The 21,107-nt window shown below is 29.5% G+C and overlaps 1 protein-coding gene across 3 annotated transcripts in view; it reads left to right on the top strand.

Annotated features, from left to right (window-relative positions):
* Positions 1 to 21,107, top strand: part of LOC108000925 (AT-rich interactive domain-containing protein 5B) — a 184,071-nt gene that overhangs the window by 94,168 nt on the left and 68,796 nt on the right. The gene's annotated exons all lie outside the window — the stretch shown is intronic.

Below are 21,107 nucleotides of genomic sequence, written 5' to 3'. Positions count from 1 at the left end.
TTCAAACGTTTAAATATTTAACGTTAGATAAACGTACTAAGCAAATATGGAACAAGTCACATCGGCATCTCAAGTGTTTAAAGTCATTTAAACTCTAATTCCACTAAACCAATATACGAGAAGCGTTTACTTGAAATTCAGACCGTAGATCTCGAATAATCTCGCGTTGTTTCATACGATATATGACGCATAGAGTTTTAATTAATTAATACATGGCATTCACGCGTGATAAAGTATCATGTGTACACTGATAGATAATCGAAAACGTAAGAAAAAATAAAAGACGAAAGGAAAAATAAGAAAAAATTTAATATATGAAACTATTTTGCATTATATTTACATCTATTTTTTATATTTATATTTACTTAATTCTAATTGGATTTTTCCATCCTTTTACTTAGAATTCTTACATAAATCATGATTCCATATATATTTCGTCCTATGAAATATACGCGAGTAATATACGTAAAATGTGATACTATAATATACGTATAATAATAATATAAGTTTCTCGAACATTGAAAATCATCGTCAACTTTTAGACGATACTGTACTAGAGCTTCTTCGAGTAGAAATATGCGCGCGCGCGCACACCCCACCATATGTGCACGCATACGTATACACTGTCTGTTCCTTAAAGCGGAAAAGATTAACAAGCAAGAACGAGCGGTGAGCGTATTGAATTCAACACATGGAGCTGAGTCCCTGTAAAACTCTACGAACGCATTAATAATCTCAACCAAGCAAACAGGAACAAATAGAGCTATGGATCGAAGAATTTCATTATCTTCCCGAGGTTATCTCGGGTCACCGAATAGCCTATCGTCGTTCATTCAGAGATCCATTTAATTACCAGAATTCCATTCAGCTTATGCTGTCACTTTGCTTGCCGATTTACCGTCGTTGTGTTTCTTATATACATAGTAGTATATATTTGTTTGTGTTCCATGCGCATAAAAACATTGGTGGAAGTAGGGACGGAAGAAGAAGAAGAAAAGAGAAGGATAGAGATAACAGTCGGAGTGGGGAGAAGAGGTGGGGGTTGCCGTGGGATCGGAATTTCTCGAGAACATTATTATCATTTGAAATTACGCGAGTGATTCGATTCGCTGTAATGCAGTCGCATAATTTTCTCTATGTTCGTTGTGTATAATATTTACCCATGACGCGAACTATATTAATAAATAAAGCTACGAAGATTTCTCAAACGAAGTATAACGTAAAGTTTTGAAGGGGGAGCCATATGAATAGACCATGAATAGACAAATCATATAGTACAGGATGTATACGTATCGTATAACGGTAACCAACATTTTTGAACGTCATCAAATAAATCCATTAAACACAATTGAACGCAAACTTTATTAGTTTTTAATTATCTTAATTTTTTTTCATTAAAATATTTCTTATTATATTTCTTTCTTATTTGAAAAAGTCGAGATTTTTTTCCGTTTAATTCGTTTAATTAGAGTCATATGTTTCTTCGAGCATTAATCGATATTTTGAAATACATTTTCAACAAGAGAAACATTTTAAAAATATTATCGCTATAATTTATGCGCTACTAAAAACTAATTAATTTTATATGTCAGCATTTTCTTATAGATTATTTGAAGAGGATACCGTTACGTGATACACTCTGTATATTTTATCAGTATTTATAGTCGGATGTAGATAATCAACTTCAGAAATAATTAATGATCATTTAGATATAATATTGTTAATAGGTAATCATATTTTCACGATAAAAAGAAATTTTTAGAATATATTCAATTATAATAATATATCGTTAGATATTTTTTAAATATTTTATACATTTCATTTATATAATTGATTAAATTGTATAAAATAAAATTGTATTTAAAAATACAGAGCAAATATTTATCAAAAATCATCGCGTTAAATTTTAAATTTGATCAATAATATTTTTTTTAAAGTAAATTTTAAATAATAAATGATAAAAAAAAACATAATTAATATAAAAGTTATAATAATTATATAATAAATGTATAAAGAAACAATCCAAAATTAAAAATATAAATATATTAGAAAAATAAATTAAAATTCTATTGATATCATAAAAATTTATTTTAAAGAAAAATTCATTTTATAAATACGCTTAATCGATAAAATAATTAGAATCAAATCTTTTTTTTTTTTTTTTTTAAATAATTATTTTAATTTTAATTTTTTCATTTCATCCAAATGTACAGATATATTTTCATAAGGAATTCATAATTTGTTGAAGCATGGACTTCATGGACTACGTTGTGTGCAGTTTCAAGTGGATACACATCACGATACTGAAAGTTATTTATAATGCGCGGTTGGTCGTGGCCGAGGCTCAGACGCGAATTGTATATGATGGAATCGTGTGTATGATAGCTACCACTCGGCGAGTACAGTGTCGCACAAAAGTTGCTCGATTGGTTTGTCCTACGATCCTGTATTTCCTTCTTGGCCTCGTTACGCTGCAACTATTATTATTGACGTTACTAATTCCCTCTTCTTTCTCCACTCTTCCTCCGTTCTCTCTTTCTCTCCACTGTCCCCTCTTTCTTACCGACTGTCTATCGTTAACCTCATCGTATTCATCATTTTATTACCATATTCAAGCGCTGTTATTTCATGTCTACTAATTGCACTAATGAGATGTAATCTTGCATTACATCGTTTTTTTTACTTTGACGTTATCGCATTTCATACAATATAAAAGTGCTAGTGTATATCGAATATTTTTTGAAACGTATTTCTTTTTTTTCGAAGGTTTATCAACGTGTCGCGAGAAAATTTTTGATCGATGTGTACGCAGTCGGTAGGTTCGAGTAGCATGTAAAGAAGCATGTAAGCTCCGGTGTAATGTTTTCGAAATCGAGAAGCATGTTAACTGAACAATAACAAAGAGATATATTAAATACCGTGATAAAAAATTTTCATATTTTTTAAATTTAAATATAAAAAAGACACATATTTCATTTTAGCCTTTTATATTTTTCATTAATGGATTTCTCTTTCAATTTTTCCCACTCTTTATGAAATTATAATTCGCGAATGTGCATATATGAAATTTAATCGGACGAAAATATTTTACCTATCGTTATTTCAAATAGTCTCGTAATATTTCATTATCGCTCGTAAAGTATATGTACATATTTCTTCATTTTAAAATACGAATACATATTTAACGTGTAAATAGATTTTATGAGTTCAAGATACACGATAATGCTTCGTTATTCAACATTATATTATATAGTGCTCTTACCTCGAACAATAGTTCGCAACTTATTCATAGATGTCATACTTGTTCGATTAAAATGAAAAATTTCGGACTTTGAAAGCATTGGTGCACACATTCGATAAATAATACGAAATATAATTAATGTTATGCGTAATTAATATTCATATGATATTTCCTACGTGTATAAAATTTTTTTTTAATCAATTTATTCCGATATATTCCAATAATATCAAATTGCTTTTTAAAAGTATTTTATTCACTTTTTCTGAATAACTCGTTAATTTATATAAATTCGAAATTTTAATTTGCGAAAATAAAAACGAGTTACTTGAGCATTTAGTTGATTGTTATATTGATTACGCGTTACTAAGAGCAATGCCAATGAACCAAATGTCGAATCGATGGTCAATTTCTATTATAAAGACTCGAATGTACACATATTATGAATGAGTTGCAACGAATTAAAGGGCAGACGGGTCAAATCGATAAGCCATTTAATCTCTTTCTCCCTTAAAAAAGAGAAGAAAAGAAAAAAAAAAGAGAAGAGAGAAAAAAATATGTATACACATCTGAGCTTTATCTGATAAACCGTACTTAAAATTCCACGGTTCCGTCAGTTACGTTTCGTCTGTTAAATATTTATGGAACTTATAAAGTTTCCTCTTTCCTCTATAAGGAAAGATCGGCATGAGCGCTTTCGACGTGATCTATACAGGGTGTTTCCGAAGTGATGGTATTCAAAGGGAGTGAATTTACATAGAAAAGTAAATCGAAAACGTGGATATTTTTTTTTTTTTTTTTACCATACGAAATTTCATCTTTGAATAAATTAATATTTAATTGAATTATAAATCGAATAAATATTTGGATACATCCGTGATAAAATATAATATTTGAGAAATTAAAATTAAAGGATATATTTTCAGCTGAATAATAAATTTTTTATTTTCATGAAAAATCATATATTAATTTTCAACAAATTGTAAACGCAAAGTTTCGATTTTTACATTTTTGATAATTCAAGTCAGGGAAAGAATTTAATTTACTTGGAAAATATATTTCTCTCTCATTTGTCATCCTTTACTACGTAATGTGATAAATCCAGACAGCAATGCGAATACCGCAGTGATAAAGGCAAGTGATAAAACGTGAGGTTATGTGTATAAGTGTACACGCATTCGAAATTAATTGAAATCTATTTCGAACTCTTTTATACGAAACAATACATTTTTGCATTATTTTTTTCCGTATCGAAGATGTACCTTCGAGATATATGCTATTTTATTTGAAATATACTCCGTAATAACATTTATTTGGAAACAAACTCGATTTAGGAAAGAGAGAGGCAGAGATCGATATAACTAGACAGTTTGATGTTCATATTATTATCTTAATCCTGTATAATGGAACGTTATAGCATCATGATACATTAACATCTTGTGTACATAGGTTTTGGCGAAACGAAAATAACAGACAAGAAAATATGAAAACATTTTATCGTTTATTTAAAAATATTCCCTCCATTTTTGCGATATTTCCTTGATATCGTAAAAGTTACGGTAAGTAAAATGTATTATAAATTTGCAAGGATGGGGGAAAATTTAATATTTTCATCTGTGCGCGGGGAAAGAATAAAACGAGATAAATAAAAGGTAAATTTCAAATATTTCATAAATATAAATTTCATAGATACAAATATATTATGATTTCATAAATACAATATATTTCATAATTATGTATATATATATCCTATATAAATATTTCGTAAATTTCATCGCGTAGCTCGATATTAATTGCAAAAGATGAAATTCTTCGTTTATACAGACGTATATTGATAATTGGAGATGACTTTGAACATCGTGAAGATATTTCGGTATATAAATAAGATCAAAGGTTAATCGTTTAGCTGCATCAGATTAGATTTAACAAAGAAGATTTACGTCCATGCATCTTTATTTGCTCGTCCACCTGCAGGCTTTATTAAATCACTGCATTCTCTTCATCTTTGCTCTCCCTCTCGAACAGAACTGATCGATGAAAGAATAAACGTCTGTAAAGTTTCCAAGCAAACTTTGCTTTATTAAACGCCATAATCTCATTTTGTTATCCGCCACTTATGAAATTGATTCGATGAAAAACCAAAAGAACAATAAATATACGTAGAAACTGAAATGTTATCGAGGAATAAAACTTCAAAAATATAAAATGGGATAAAGGAATTAATTAATGTAATCGAAAATTGAATTATTAAATTACTCCATGATTATTTCGATCAATTATCGAGTCTCTTTTAAATTTAATAAAATTGATTTATACGAAATAACGTCTATTTTAACAATCCCTATCGTATAATTGAATTTCATTCAATTAAATTTGCTGTCTGTCGAGATTAATTTATTCACGAATTTATGAATATATATTTATACAGAGGTACCTTTATAAATTTTTTGTGTATTAAATCCTTTTTTCTTCTCTTTTCTATCCTCTCGATTGGTATAAGCTTTTTTAATAATTATTATTTTTTTTTTATGTTTGTTAACATATTCAATGCAGCATCAAAAATGGAAAGATTTTAGGTGGAGGATATTACAGAAAAATAAATGGAAAAGATACGATATATTTATATAGAAAAGCATATATTCATAGAGAAAGAAATGTAGAATTCTTTTTGATAAATTAGTAAATTGATGTAACAAAATTATACAGATATTTATTCACGTTGAACTAGTTCAGTCGTACACAACGTACACTTGACTTTTGCAAATTACAATCTCATTGGCTTAAAAATACAGCCGAGAGAAGAGTTATTAAACCTTTGATCGATTCATGCAGGTTATATTACGTTGTGCGACAAAAAAAACTGGAAAAAGTATTTAATATCGGGTAAAGCTTACGTTGAGGTTATGTTGGAGAAATTAAATCCGGACTTTGTAATGAATTACCTTGAAGAATTGGATTCTGAATAGGATCGATATACTCCTCGAAACGTTTTTGTGGCGAAGAGCCGCAATAAAATATATTTATTTCCTCGTTTAATGTAATCAAACAAGAATTAGACGAGGAAAGAACGAATAACACTCATAAAGAGACGTAATTGCTGTAGTCGATAAAAAAAAGCGCTTGAAAAGTCCAAGTGGAATAAAATCAAAACGAATTTTTATTTGTTTATTGGTAAATAATAATTTTTTTCTTTTTTTAAAGATTTATTAAGATTTCTAAAATACGATCCCATTGGATGATTTTAAATGTATAGATTTCGAGAAAGGAATTAAAAATCATACGAATTGATGTTTGATTTATTTCTCGTATTTTTATATTTCATTAATAAACAAAATAAACAAAATATACAAAAAGAAAAGTAAAAATTTTATTACAATGTAATAAATATAATGTTAATATATTACAATGCGACAGTACAATATTACAATTTTTATAGTATTATTATTTTACAGAATACTTTTTTCAAAATGTACCGATTTTAAAAAAATTTACCATATTTGAAATTATGTTTAAAATACGGAAAGATCGAAGAAGTATTGAAAATACATTAAAAATTCTTACAAACTTCTCAAATATAAAAATCGAAAATCTATTTATATGGGTGCAAGTTGTTTCGTTCTCTAAAACGGGTTATACGACTTTGCATAAACTTGATAAGTCGAGAAACCTAACTCCCCGTCGCGTAAAATAAAAAAAAAATGAAAAAAAAAAAAGAAAAAAAAAAAGAAAATTTCACTCAACTTTGCGAACAGATAGAATTCACCCTTGGAAATAAGGCCGTGTTCTGGAATAATAATAAATCTGCCTTAATAAAACACTTTCGTGATTCAAGCTGAACTTCGTCGAAAAAGAAACAAAAAGGCGAAATCGAGCTAAAGAACTTGAAAACCTCTTTCTTCTTCGTTCCACCACTTTCATAAAATCTTTTACCCGAGAAATATTAAAGTGAAGAAAGAGGATGTAATTTTATTGCATCCAACAATCTATTAATTAAGTATTATATCGCATTGAGAGACTTCTTCGTAAAGATGACTAGATTTTTAGTCTGTTTTTCATGTAACTTGCGTTCGTTTAACATTAAGGCGTATTCATCGAGCGAATAGTGTTCAGTGGCCAATAACAGCGTTGCTCGTTGTTCACAAAACTATTCATATTGCTTCACCAATATAGTTCACGAAATACTCGCGAACAGCGTTAGTGGAGCCAACCTCACGAGAACAATAACAAGCAATTTGTACCTTCTGTTTATTACCGAACGTTCCACGGAATAATACAATTGAACAAGCGATGAGTCATAAAATTCTGATTCGATTACGCTTTGTGACTTTCTCTTCTGGTAGCTGCTCGCTCGTAACGCTACAATAAAGGATTTATTAAATTGTCATTGGGCTGGATATCGAACGGGCAAAAGGGAGGCGATTTTATGGCTGGCCCCGAAGTTTAACCTTTCAAGAGTATTAAAATCGGATTAGCCTCTCTGGATGATATTCATTGTTCACAGTTGTAACGATATATCTCTCTTCTACCCCTCTAATGTTCACTCGGAAAGTACATACTAGATAAATTTAATGTTTCTCCTCCGTTTCATCATAGACACTCGATATTTTATCCGAAAAATTTTATTTCATCTTTCAATAATTTCATATTTTCGATCGGTTCAATACGTATTTTATCGTTTCGACGTTTCAAAGAGTAATCTTCTTTCGCGAAGATATTCGGGTCGTGGTGAGTAGACTTGTTATTCGCTGCACGTTCAATGGGACACTTAACCCTTTTATATTCAAATTACTTTGCTTGTATGGGTTGAGAATGGTTTTTCTTGTTATACGTTGACATGGTATGTAAAAGAGAATATAAACTTTATTTGTCTTTCACTCTCTGTCTCTCTCTCTTTCTTATATATTTTAATATTTCATTAGAAAAAAGTGTATTTATATCTCTACCATTTCATCAGGTTTTAATTGTGTTTTGTTAAAACCGCGGAGTGGATCGATATAGTTATGAAAATAAGAGACGGTTAATTTTGAGATTATTTTGAATAAAATTTTATATAAAAATGAAGATCTTTTATTATTTTTTGAATCTTCTACAATATTGCGGACATAAATATATCGTATGAAGTTAAAAAACTAAATTTCCTATTACTGAAAATTTTTTAATTTCAGAATAAAAATGTATCATTAATAACTTTACATTCTCAAATACTTTTTGGAATTAATTTTTGTAAAATTTACATATTTATTATTTAATTTATATTTTTTGCATATCTTATATATCTATCGTATTTACTATACATATATTTACTATGTAGCTTTATTAGTTGGAATAACAAAAAACAAGAATAAAAACAAGAAAAAAATATTTCGCATAAAAGTTGAATACTTTCAAAGAGGATATAATATAATGCAATTATTCTTCTCTTTGGAAAACACGTGGAACATATATGAAGATTAACATTGATTTTTTAAATAGAATTTTTTAATGCATAAATAGATGCAATTTTATTATTCTCTACAAAGAATTATTATATATACCACTTATAATGTAAATATTTTCTTAATTAAATAAAGTTAAAATTTTCTAAATTAATAAATGAAAAATCATTAATTTCGTTTATTTATACGTTTCATCATTTATGTCTTTTAATTATTAAGAAAATATTTAACTATTACTATAAATATTTTGTAAATCAATAAACTTTTTAAATTGCATAACAAAATTTTTTTTTATAGAAAATGACGAGATATATCACCATGTACAAAAAACGTGAGAACTCATTTAATTTAAAACAAAATTAACGTGCATAACTTCTTTATATAACTATTTCTAAAAAAGTTATAACATTATAATGGAATCATTTTAAATCAATTCAAGTTACAAAATACATGATACAAATACGAGTTCAGAATTACAATTTTTTCGTTCAATACTGCGAAATGATATCACTTATTAATCTAAGAAGTAAATACATAGAACGTAAGTATATTTAGAATTAAGAAAACTGTTGAAAAAACAAATACAAAAACTAAAAAAATAGTAGCAGCAAAAGGTAAGTAAAAGTAAGTATAAAAGGTAAGTATAAAAGGTAAGTATAAAAGGTAAGTATATAAGATAAGTACATAAAAAATAATAAAAATATATGTTTTAGAAAATATGAAAAACATCTATTGCCAAACCTCTTCATCTATCATATTATCCTATTATCTCTGAAAAGTCGAAATTTTAGCCAGAATTTTAAAATCTTTGAATTTTGCCAAAAATTGCTAGTGCCACCTCTTCAGATATCATGTTCTCCTAATCAAAAGTCGAAATTTTAGCCAGAATTTTAAAATCTTTGAATTTTGCGAAAAATTGCTAATGCCACCTCTTCAGATATCATGTTCTCCTAATGAAAAATCGAAATTTTAGCCAGAATTTTAAAATCTTTGAATTTTGCCAAAAATTGATAGTGCCACCTCTTCGCATATCATGTTCTCCTAATAAAAAGTCGAAATTTTAGCCAGAATTTTAAAATCTTTGAATTTTGCCAAAAATTGCTAGTGCCACCTCTTCAGATATCATGTTCTCCTAATAAAAAGTCGAAATTTTAGCCAGAATTTTAAAATCTTTGAATTTTGCCAAAAATTGCTAGTGCCACCTCTTCGCATATCATGTTCTCCTAATCAAAAGTCGAAATTTTAGCCAGAATTTTAAAATCTTTGAATTTTGCCAAAAATTGCTAGTGCCACCTCTTCAGATATCATGTTCTCCTAATAAAAAGTCGAAATTTTAGCCAGAATTTTAAAATCTTTGAATTTTGCCAAAAATTGCTAGTGCCACCTCTTTGCATATCATGTTCTCCTAATAAAAAGTCGAAATTTTAGCCAGAATTTTAAAATCTTTGAATTTTGCCAAAAATTGCTAGTGCCACCTCTTTGCATATCATGTTCTCCTAATAAAAAGTCGAAATTTTAGCTAGAATTTTAAAATCTTTGAATTTTGCCAAAAATTGATAGTGCCACCTCTTCGCATATCATGTTCTCCTAATAAAAAGTCGAAATTTTAGCCAGAATTTTAAAATCTTTGAATTTTGCCAAAAATTGCTAGTGCCACCTCTTCAGATATCATGTTCTCCTAATCAAAAGTCGAAATTTTAGCCAGAATTTTAAAATCTTTGAATTTTGCCAAAAATTGCTAGTGCCACCTCTTCGCATATCATGTTCTCCTAATGAAAAGTCGAAATTTTAGCCAGAATTTTAAAATCTTTGAATTTTGCCAAAAATTGATAGTGCCACCTCTTCGCATATCATGTTCTCCTAATGAAAAGTCGAAATTTTAGCCAGAATTTTAAAATCTTTGAATTTTGCCAAAAATTGCTAGTGCCACCTCTTTGCATATCATGTTCTCCTAATAAAAAGTCGAAATTTTAGCCAGAATTTTAAAATCTTTGAATTTTGCCAAAAATTGCTAGTGCCACCTCTTTGCATATCATGTTCTCCTAATAAAAAGTCGAAATTTTAGCCAGAATTTTAAAATCTTTGAATTTTGCCGAAAATTGCTAGTGCCACCTCTTCAGATATCATGTTCTCCTAATAAAAAGTCGAAATTTTAGCCAGAATTTTAAAATCTTTGAATTTTGCCAAAAATTGCTAGTGCCACCTCTTCGCATATCATGTTCTCCTAATGAAAAGTCGAAATTTTAGCCAGAATTTTAAAATCTTTGAATTTTGCCAAAAATTGATAGTGCCACCTCTTCGCATATCATGTTCTCCTAATGAAAAGTCGAAATTTTAGCCAGAATTTTAAAATCTTTGAATTTTGCCAAAAATTGCTAGTGCCACCTCTTCGGATATCATGTTCTCCTAATCAAAAGTCGAAATTTTAGCCAGAATTTTAAAATCTTTGAATTTTGCCAAAAATTGCTAGTGCCACCTCTTTGCATATCATGTTCTCCTAATAAAAAGTCGAAATTTTAGCCAGAATTTTAAAATCTTTGAATTTTGCCAAAAATTGCTAGTGCCACCTCTTCGCATATCATGTTCTCCTAATGAAAAGTCGAAATTTTAGCCAGAATTTTAAAATCTTTGAATTTTGCCAAAAATTGCTAGTGCCACCTCTTCAGATATCATGTTCTCCTAATAAAAAGTCGAAATTTTAGCCAGAATTTTAAAATCTTTGAATTTTGCCAAAAATTGCTAGTGCCACCTCTTCAGATATCATGTTCTCCTAATAAAAAGTCGAAATTTTAGCCAGAATTTTAAAATCTTTGAATTTTGCCAAAAATTGATAGTGCCACCTCTTCGCATATCATGTTCTCCTAATAAAAAGTCGAAATTTTAGCCAGAATTTTAAAATCTTTGAATTTTGCCAAAAATTTTTAGTGCCACCTCTTCAGATATCATGTTCTCCTAATAAAAAGTCGAAATTTTAGCCAGAATTTTAAAATTTTTGAATTTTGCCAAAAATTGATAGTGCCACCTCTTCAGATATCATGTTCTCCTAATCAAAAGTCGAAATTTTAGCCAGAATTTTAAAATCTTTGAATTTTGCCAAAAATTGCTAGTGCCACCTCTTCAGATATCATGTTCTCCTAATCAAAAGTCGAAATTTTAGCCAGAATTTTAAAATCTTTGAATTTTGCGAAAAATTGCTAATGCCACCTCTTCAGATATCATGTTCTCCTAATGAAAAATCGAAATTTTAGCCCAATATCTATTCTATTTCAAGTTTTCAGTAAATTTTTGCGTGCTACTTCTCTTAAAATTATATTCTCCTAATACAGTCGCAAAATTGACCAAAAATCATGGCTGGCTATCCGAAAATTTCAAGTCTTTGAATTCTAGAAAAAGTTTCACATACTTTATAATTTTTATATTTAATTTTTTTCTAATACATATATAATCGATTTTTCTAATAATATAATTTTTTCCTTAATACGATTTTGTAATAGGACGATATAATTATGAAAGAAGTAGTATGTGAAATTTTTCCAAGATTTTCATAACTCAAAATTTTGTGCCATTGGCATGTATTTTCGACTGTATTTTACGACTTTATATTAGAAAATTATAATCTAAAGGAATGTAGTAAGCAAAAATTTTATATACTTACCTTTTATACTTACCTGTTTATACTTACCTTTGTTTTGAGGAATTGATGTTCTATTCATTTTTAAACATTTCTCTTAAAACTAATATACTTACTGCATTATATCTCGCCACTATCTCAAACTTCCATTCGCGAACAAAATTAAAATGAATTATTTTTTTTGTAAAGAAAGTCAAAGTATCGAAAAATTTCTGGTGCCACCTCTTCATGTATCATATTTTCCTAATAAAAATTAAAAATAATTTTAAAGATACTGAATTTTTAGAATGTTAATCATCTTTATATATATATATATATATATATATATATATATATATATACTTATTATATACTTACTATACTTACTATATATTGTTTCAATTTTAATAATAGGAATTTTGGAATCAAAGACAAATGTTACAATTATATTTTTTATCTTTTGAAGATAATATTACAATTTTATTTTTTCTTTGCAATTGAAAAAAATATAAGAATTGTTGCAAAATTTTATTACAAAAATTATAAAATAATAAAGTGTATTGAAAATAGTAATGTATTAAGAATTACGAAGTATTTCTTAAAATATAGCCAACAATAAATCTATCATCTTCAATAACATCACGTGTATAAAAATGTTATTGAAGGAACGGTATTAAAGAAGAAATTAATAAATGCATGGTAATAAAATGCCTCGAAAATTTTACGAAAGCCCAACATGAAAGCTTTTTCTGTTGTGTAAAAGTGTTAGTTGTGTTGTTCGCTTCAATTTAATTATCGATCGATACTGCAATAAAACAGGAAATTAACTGTCACGGAAAAGGAGGGTTAGTTGTACACGGGACATAATTTATAGTCGATTGGATTGCATTTTTAGAATTTAAGCGGTTATGAATAATTATAGAAACAATTAACGCATCTGTCTTAGCGCACATTGTTTCATGAACCATTTTACCGTGTAATTTCTTTTTAATATCGGACTATTTTTGTAATAAAAAACATAGTATATTTTATCGTTTAAAATTGGAAAATGTTCGATCTAAAAAAAGAAATTGTAATCATTAAATTTTTCATCAGGAATTTTTTTTATTTTAATTTTAAAAAATTCTTATTTAATTTATCGTCACAAATGGATTCATAACGAAAATAATTCTTATTAATTTTTATTATTTTTCAGAAAAAAATATATCAAAAGAGATATTACATGTTATTGATTATGGAAACAAATATTGGAAAAATATTATTTCCATAATCAGTAACATATCTCTTTTGATATATTTATTTTGTATCGAATTAAATTATATCCGGAACGAATATATTTTACATAAATCTAAAGGAAGATCGAATAAGATAAAAAAAAATGATATAATACACATTTCAATAACTGTTATTTAATTTCGATATTTGATATTATCAAATAATGATTCATAATTAATTTTTTTAATCAACGATTGACAATTAATGATATTTTTAATGATCAGCTTATAAATATCTTTAATTAACGATAAATTTCTTTTAATATCAATCAATAATATTAATCGATAAATCCAATTAAAAATTATAATTAATAAATTTACTAATAATTTCATAAACGTTATTAACGTAAGCAACATTTACAACAATCCATGAAATAATTTGAGCATAATAAAACAGAAATACGATCTCGCGGGATGCATAATAGCATTGATTAGATAATCAAGTATTTATTACAACGATCAAAATAACGCATGATTGGTGATATGCCGGCTTCGATGCAAATGTGCATGTACTATATTTATACATAAGGAAAGATAAATAATTTTAAATTAGAAACGAACAATGATTTATTCGTGCCCACATTTCTGCGATTATCGTCATATGAATAGTATACATTAAGTGTAACACACGCGTGCACCACGTCAACGGCACGTAATGCGTGTTCATTTATACGCACGCGTTCTGAAATGAGGTATAAAGGCAAGCGTAGACAAGATACCTGTTTCCATGACTGTTAATTATGCGAGAGAATTATAGTTTCAGCCAATTTCGAATCGATTAAATCGATGTTGCATAACGGTTGACGAATAGATTCCAAAAATGATGATTCAATATTCGGAGATCAAGTTTTTCTTAAAAGTCATGAAATTGTAATCGATCTAAAAAATTTTTCAATTAAACTCATCTGCAGTAGGTTTTTTCAAATTAACTTGATTTTTTCACTCGAAAATTATTTTAATCAATTATTTCTACTAGTTATTATGAAATTGAATTAGATTGAATACTTCTTCACACATTTGACAAATTTCAAGTGAATCGAGTTGAATGAAAGTTTATTATATCTTTTTTAAACTTTATTTAAACTTGATACCGTGAGATATCCAACTTGCTAATGATCTTTGTTTTATAGCAAATTTATATGCAATCTCGAAATACAATAATGAAAGAAAATGGTTATAACCATTAGTGGATACGTTTGATCTATTTTTTTCCACGATGTCGATCGTTATTTTTATAATTGAATACTTGTCATTGGACTTTGAAATATACATTGTTCCCTGAAAACACCAGTACTCTATGATAGAACTCTATCGAAGAATAGTTCTAGTTAAATAATATGCACTTTGTCACGTATCCTGTGAAATAAAACGAATCGATATCAAATTTGAAGTACATATATGTCGATTCGGTTTTTCGAACAGTAAAATTAGAAAAAAAAATATTTTTAAATGATATCAGTGTCTCGACAGATGAATAAATTACAATTGCGCCACTCCTCGAGAATTTCAGGATTCTTTAATGTCGATCTTCGACGTACACTGAATAAATTTCGATATCAAAATGTCAATATCGAATTCGTTGAGAAAAATTGGTAATTGTTTGCAAAATTAAAAAAGAAAATAAAGAAAAGAAAGAAATTTAGCCTAAATTATTTATAACGAAATGCTAAATTTCATAAAAATATAATACTTTTAAATGTTTTTTAAATTACATTATGAAATATTTGAGCTGTCCGATATTTTCCTCCGTGCATAAAAATATTATAGATGGAATGATTATTTCAATATTTTATAACAAATTAAAAAAAATTTATAGAATGGAAAGACGAGATGATTTATAACAACAAATATGTTACGTATTGATTAAAAATAATTGAAAAGATGAATACTCATTGACGTATAGAATAATATTTAATTATTAAAATAGAATGATGAATTTATTGTACGGTGAAATCGAATTTCGATGTCATGATTTATGATCAATTTAATGGTGTACTATATCCCAGTGATAAAATTTGTGTTGCGATAAGAACGCCACCTGGTAAACTCGTCGAATTCCATTGTTCCTCGATGAATGATGGTAAAGATGATGGAATAAATCTTTTTTCCAGCATCGGGGAAAAAATAGAAAAAAGAGAAAGCGATTAACCGAAACTGCAAAAATCCGCGTTGCATTAATCTGCACGATAGCCGCTTTTATCGCGTGAAAAAAAGATTTACTTCTTTCGTCACCGTTGGACATGGCAAATGAATAAAGAGTGCAAATGTTTCTTGTGAAATTTGTCGAGTAACAAGCGGATCAATCGGTCGGCTTTAGAAATGTGAGTAAATTTCGAATTTTTTAATTTTTTAAATATTCAAAGGATCATTATTGTTGACTAATACAAATTGACTAATTCGACTTGATCATAAACGACAATTTTTTATTTATATTTATTTGAAAATCTCTCTTACCATCAATTATGTGCAATTTCTACTTTTTTTTTCTTTTTTTTTTTTTTACGTATTTATTTATAAAATCTAAAATTAAACTTTGAAATATAATCGAGGATAATATGACCATTCGATAAACGTGATTTAGCGTTAATTCGCATCACACGTCGTATTGTGAAATTATGCGAGGCAAAAAATGAAATGATAACGGCTGAGAAATCTGACATTTGAGAAATGATTACCAACGGGAAAAAAGCATAATGTTTTTTAAATCAACCATCTTATCGCGAAATTGGGAACATTCATTTACTCAGCGAATAAGATCAAGCTAATAAATATCGAGTGAACGTTACACGGAACGGTATAAATACATAATTACTGTTTTATATTATAAGCGATAAAATGAAAATGAATTTTTCTCTGATGCTTAATAACCGTTAAATAAAAAAAATTACAAATAATATGAATAAAAGATGCTGAATATAAATAATTGAGAAATAATTAAAAGAAAGTGAACCAGAGTTACGTATGTACTATGCTATGATAGTTGATCAGTTATACCAACTTAAAACGTATCGCGTAAAATTTAGTAAAATTTGTTACCAACCGCACGCTCGTAATCACACCGATATGAATATGAATATATATGAATTGATCCATTAATTACGAAATAACAATCAATAGGGAATTTATATAAGGGGAAATATTTTTTCGTATTTCATTAAGTAACGAGATATATATATATATCTATCTCTTTCCTGTTATCGACATTCTAATATTAAATTAAAAGTCTTTCTATAGAACAGAGAACGAATAATTACAATGTTGTGTTCGTATAATTGCATTTTAAAGTAAATTTCAATTTGTCACAAATGAATAAATGAACGACTCGGGTCAATTCGTTTGAAACGCGTGTTTTAAATGTAGCTTTTAAATGCATCCACAATATTCGCAATTATACGCAAACACACGTACAGTACGGAGATTAATAATGGCTACGTACCCGTGCGTCCGGCCAATAAAGTTACTCGATAACTATAATCTAACTATTCGAAATAACCGAGCATCCAAACCAAACTATTCCCGCTATTCTAGGTTTGCTGGCGTTCACGTAATTGAAGAAAGAACGTACACGGCAAATAATAACGAGTATTGCGTGTTCCCTTGCGAGGTTGGCCACCATGAAACGACGAATGTTCAAAATAATATCCGACTTTTGGAATTTAATGGTAACGGACAAATCCATAAATTGGACCTCCCATGATGTTGCAAACATGTAATTGTTCATTATTATTAAAAATTGTTTGTTAATTGCAATGTATATATATTTGTGTATATATTATTAAAATATAAAATAAAATGATATGATAATATTATTATTGTGTATGTTATTTATTTTTACCACCTTTACCTAAACTTGCCAAAAAAAAAAGAAAAATGAATTTCACTGACGATTTTAATAAAGTAAAAAAAATTTGTCAGAAATCAATTTTCTAAAATTAAAGTGTTTTCTTGGAAGGAAGGAAAATCTAATTTCTTGCTTTAATTAAATTTTCTTGCTTTCATTAAATTTTCTTGCTTTCGAATAAGGGGAGCGACATAGTTGGTATTCGAGAACTACATCGAATTATAGAATTAATCAAACGGCGTGCATTTTGCGCGTTACACGCAACAATGGAAAAAAAGTTATTTATAAACGGTCCATTAACGGATACAAACCAAACGTTGTTGATCGATCGACGTCCATTTTCTATAAATATATACGCGCATACCGTCGAAATAATAACTGGTAAAATTTTTTATCGTGTCGCTATAATATTATCGTATTTTTTTTTCTTTTTTTTTTTTTTTTTTAAATGAAAAGAAAATAAAATTTCGTACAATCAAGTTGAAGTTTCAAATCGGATAGACCGAGAATTAACAACAAAATATTAGCGATAGCATCTATGCTTTTACGCGCAATGAATAGCACAATTTGCTTGAAAGCGTATATTTTTCAATTACCCTCCTTTTCTTAATGGATTAATTCCTCTGGTTGTTTGAGCCACGCTAATCTCTGCAAGTTACACTTTTTTTTCTCTCCCCCCCTCCCCTTCCCCTCTCGTTTTATTGACGAGTTTTTTAGTTTCACACGCTTCTATACGTTCCCGAGTATTTCACTCGTGCTTCTTTTTTTGCCATCTTTTTTTGACACAGATATATTTCATTGCCGGTAACAGATGGTGTCTTTTTCCCTAGCCATGTTTCCATCTTGCTCGCACAAGCGTTGCTTTTTTTACTTCTCTCTCTCTCTCTCTCTCTCTCTCCTCTCTCTCTGTGCTCCCTTCTCTTTTTATTTTGCCCGCGGTACAACAATACATTCATATATGAATGCATACGCGTACGTCTGGCCCTTTTGTGTCTGCATGCTAATCTTTACGTGTCGTGGATGATACACGAAAATACAGTGTTGGAAAAATACAAAGGATCGCGAATGAAAAAAGAGATTGAGCACCCAAACTGTAGTATTAAAAGCAAGTGTTTAATTACTCTTATAGAATGTTTCAAAATAATATTTTTTTCGACTCGGGCGTATTTTTCGAATGGTCAATTCTTACCATTCGATGAGCGGATCGATTGATTTACCTTTCGATAATTTTCAGTTTTTGACTCGTGTCAAATATTTCAAAAATGAAATTTTTTTTTTCTTTTTTTTCTTTAAACAAAGATTATGAAATTTAATTACGCACTTCTATTCACGTGACATTAAGAAAAAGTACAATTTAAAATTTCCTCTTAAAATAAACACAATGATATTACTTTAGAATACAATACTTGACGTTTACGATGTACGTGAGTGTTTTATAATCCGTTATGCGTATGCCTGCATGCGTATACAGGATGCCTCACATTCCAATGTTATCACTACACTTTCATTAATTTAAGAAAAAGAAGGAAAAAATGTTGAACAAAAGTTAGTCACTTTTTAATTGTCTAATAAAATTTGCAGTCGCGCAAAAATCCCGTGAGAGAAAATATTTTTTCCCGACGAGGAACAATCCACGTATTAAAAATTTATTATCGATCATACGCGGCGGCAAATATTGAAATCAAAAATCAAACGCGTGGATTGGTTTGTCGAACAAATCGTGCCTGATGGGCCGGAATTTGCACCGTCATTAATCAAGCGTAACATAATTTCGCGAGTCATTAGAATTATTCGAGGCTAATTAAAAGATCTCGGTGACTCGCCCATAAACCCCACCCCCGCTCGAATTCACTTTTCGAGGGAGGGGTGGCGGACACGACACGGCCCTCCACGATTTTAATGACCTCTATTCCTCTCCTCCCCCGTCGTATCTCTCGTCGTATTCTCTAAAATCGGGCGATGCAATATGAACGAAAAAATTTGACAAGTCGTGACAAATTGAAGGGGCCTCGAATCCTGTTGCGGGTAGGCACGAATATTGGCGCCAACTTCCCGGCCGAAAGTTTGCCGGCTCCACGGTCCGTTGTAGCACGGTCGTAGAGGGCGCTGCCACCGGGAAATAATTGACCACGGTGATTGGTCAATGTGGAACGATCCGAATTTCACACAACGGGGGCGTGATGAATATAAGCATGTATTGTCGCGGTGAAGTGAAATTAAGCCGGTTTAGCGGTGTCAGTTTGACAAAAATACAGACACGACAAAAGGGTGGACATATGTATGCACGTGTTATTATTACCAGATTTGTTGTTATTTTTTAAATGATCGAATAAAATATGTGAAATATATTGTGCAATGTATATATATATTTATATCGGTTGAGACGAAAAAATCGGGAGGAATTAAAGGGTTGGTTTGAAAACGTGGGATATACACGATCCAGTGTGCTTGGTTGGTTACACCTAAATTAATTACCCATTGGGAACCAATTCAACGTCAAATTCACTCCTCTTTATTTCCCCTTTATCCGCAATTCTAGCATTAGCTTTTATTATTATTTTGCTTTATGTGTTTCAGGTAAGAGCCGTTTATTTCCATTTACCGTTCGCTGTTTCATCTCGCAAATGGGTAAGGTTACTTTATCGTGTTTAAATAGAAAATCGTAAAGCAGATAATTTTAACGCTTGTAAAATCTTTAATTACTTTTGCACGTGCTTTGAGCTTAATAGCATTAACTTTGGATTAAAAGTTGTATCAAACGTTTCAAGCGCGTAAAAACACGTTAAAATATAAGAGTGATAAATAATTGAAAATTATTTTTCCAACCCGGGGAAAAGAATTATCGTAACATTTTCTCTAAACTAATTCAACATCTTAAAAATTTCCCCAAACAAACTTTCCAATTCTCTTATTTACGTTACTCGCGACGATATAACACGTACAATTACACCAATTAAAAGCACGAAATACGTATATAATAGCCGTTATATCCTCCAACACCCGATTCATCCGTCCGCGTTGCGTTACACAATTATAAGTTATTTTTGATTCCCCATAAACCAACTCTATTCACCCGTTGTAAATCTTTGTGCGTGTAAACAACTATCTACAGGCGGCACATCAACGAAATTAGTTTTAACGATTCGTTAGAAGCCCGAGGCCCCCGTATACGTGCACCTTATTGATTGGTTATCGGAATAATGGCCGGCCGGTGTGGGTAATTCGCGTAGCCAGTGTTGGTAATTCGTGGTTGTTGCGTTGGTAATTCGGTGGTATCAACGTATCGGTGCTCCCAGCGACAAGCCGCGCGAGAGAACATGCTCGTGAAAACGTCGTTAATGCCGCATAAATTCCTCGGGACGTTTTTATAACGTCGAAAATCTCAAGCTCGAGGAGCTTCCTGATTTTTCCCCCGCCCCTTCCGCGGGCAAACAAAGATGGGTAAAAAATAACAGCGACAGTAACAAGGACGACAATGTTGTGGGAATGTCGCGAAATAAATTTGTAAATTTTCTCATTTTTACGGCCGGTGTAAATTGAAACGATAGTTTTAAATTTCCGATACTGTTTTCAGACGTATCTCGATCGTGGCACAAATTGAAAAATAATTTATACCAATTATACTCACTGCTTATTTTACGTTAAATTATAGCTTTTCTTTTTTACTTTATATATTTGTAATTGTAAATAATAAACAAAATAAATATTT

The sequence above is a fragment of the Apis cerana genome, linkage group LG8 (assembly GCF_029169275.1).
Source record: "Apis cerana isolate GH-2021 linkage group LG8, AcerK_1.0, whole genome shotgun sequence".
In the NCBI taxonomy this organism is placed as follows: Eukaryota; Metazoa; Arthropoda; class Insecta; order Hymenoptera; family Apidae; genus Apis; species Apis cerana.
Note: the sequence above shows the minus strand (reverse complement) of the source record. Positions and strands in the feature narration are given on the sequence as shown.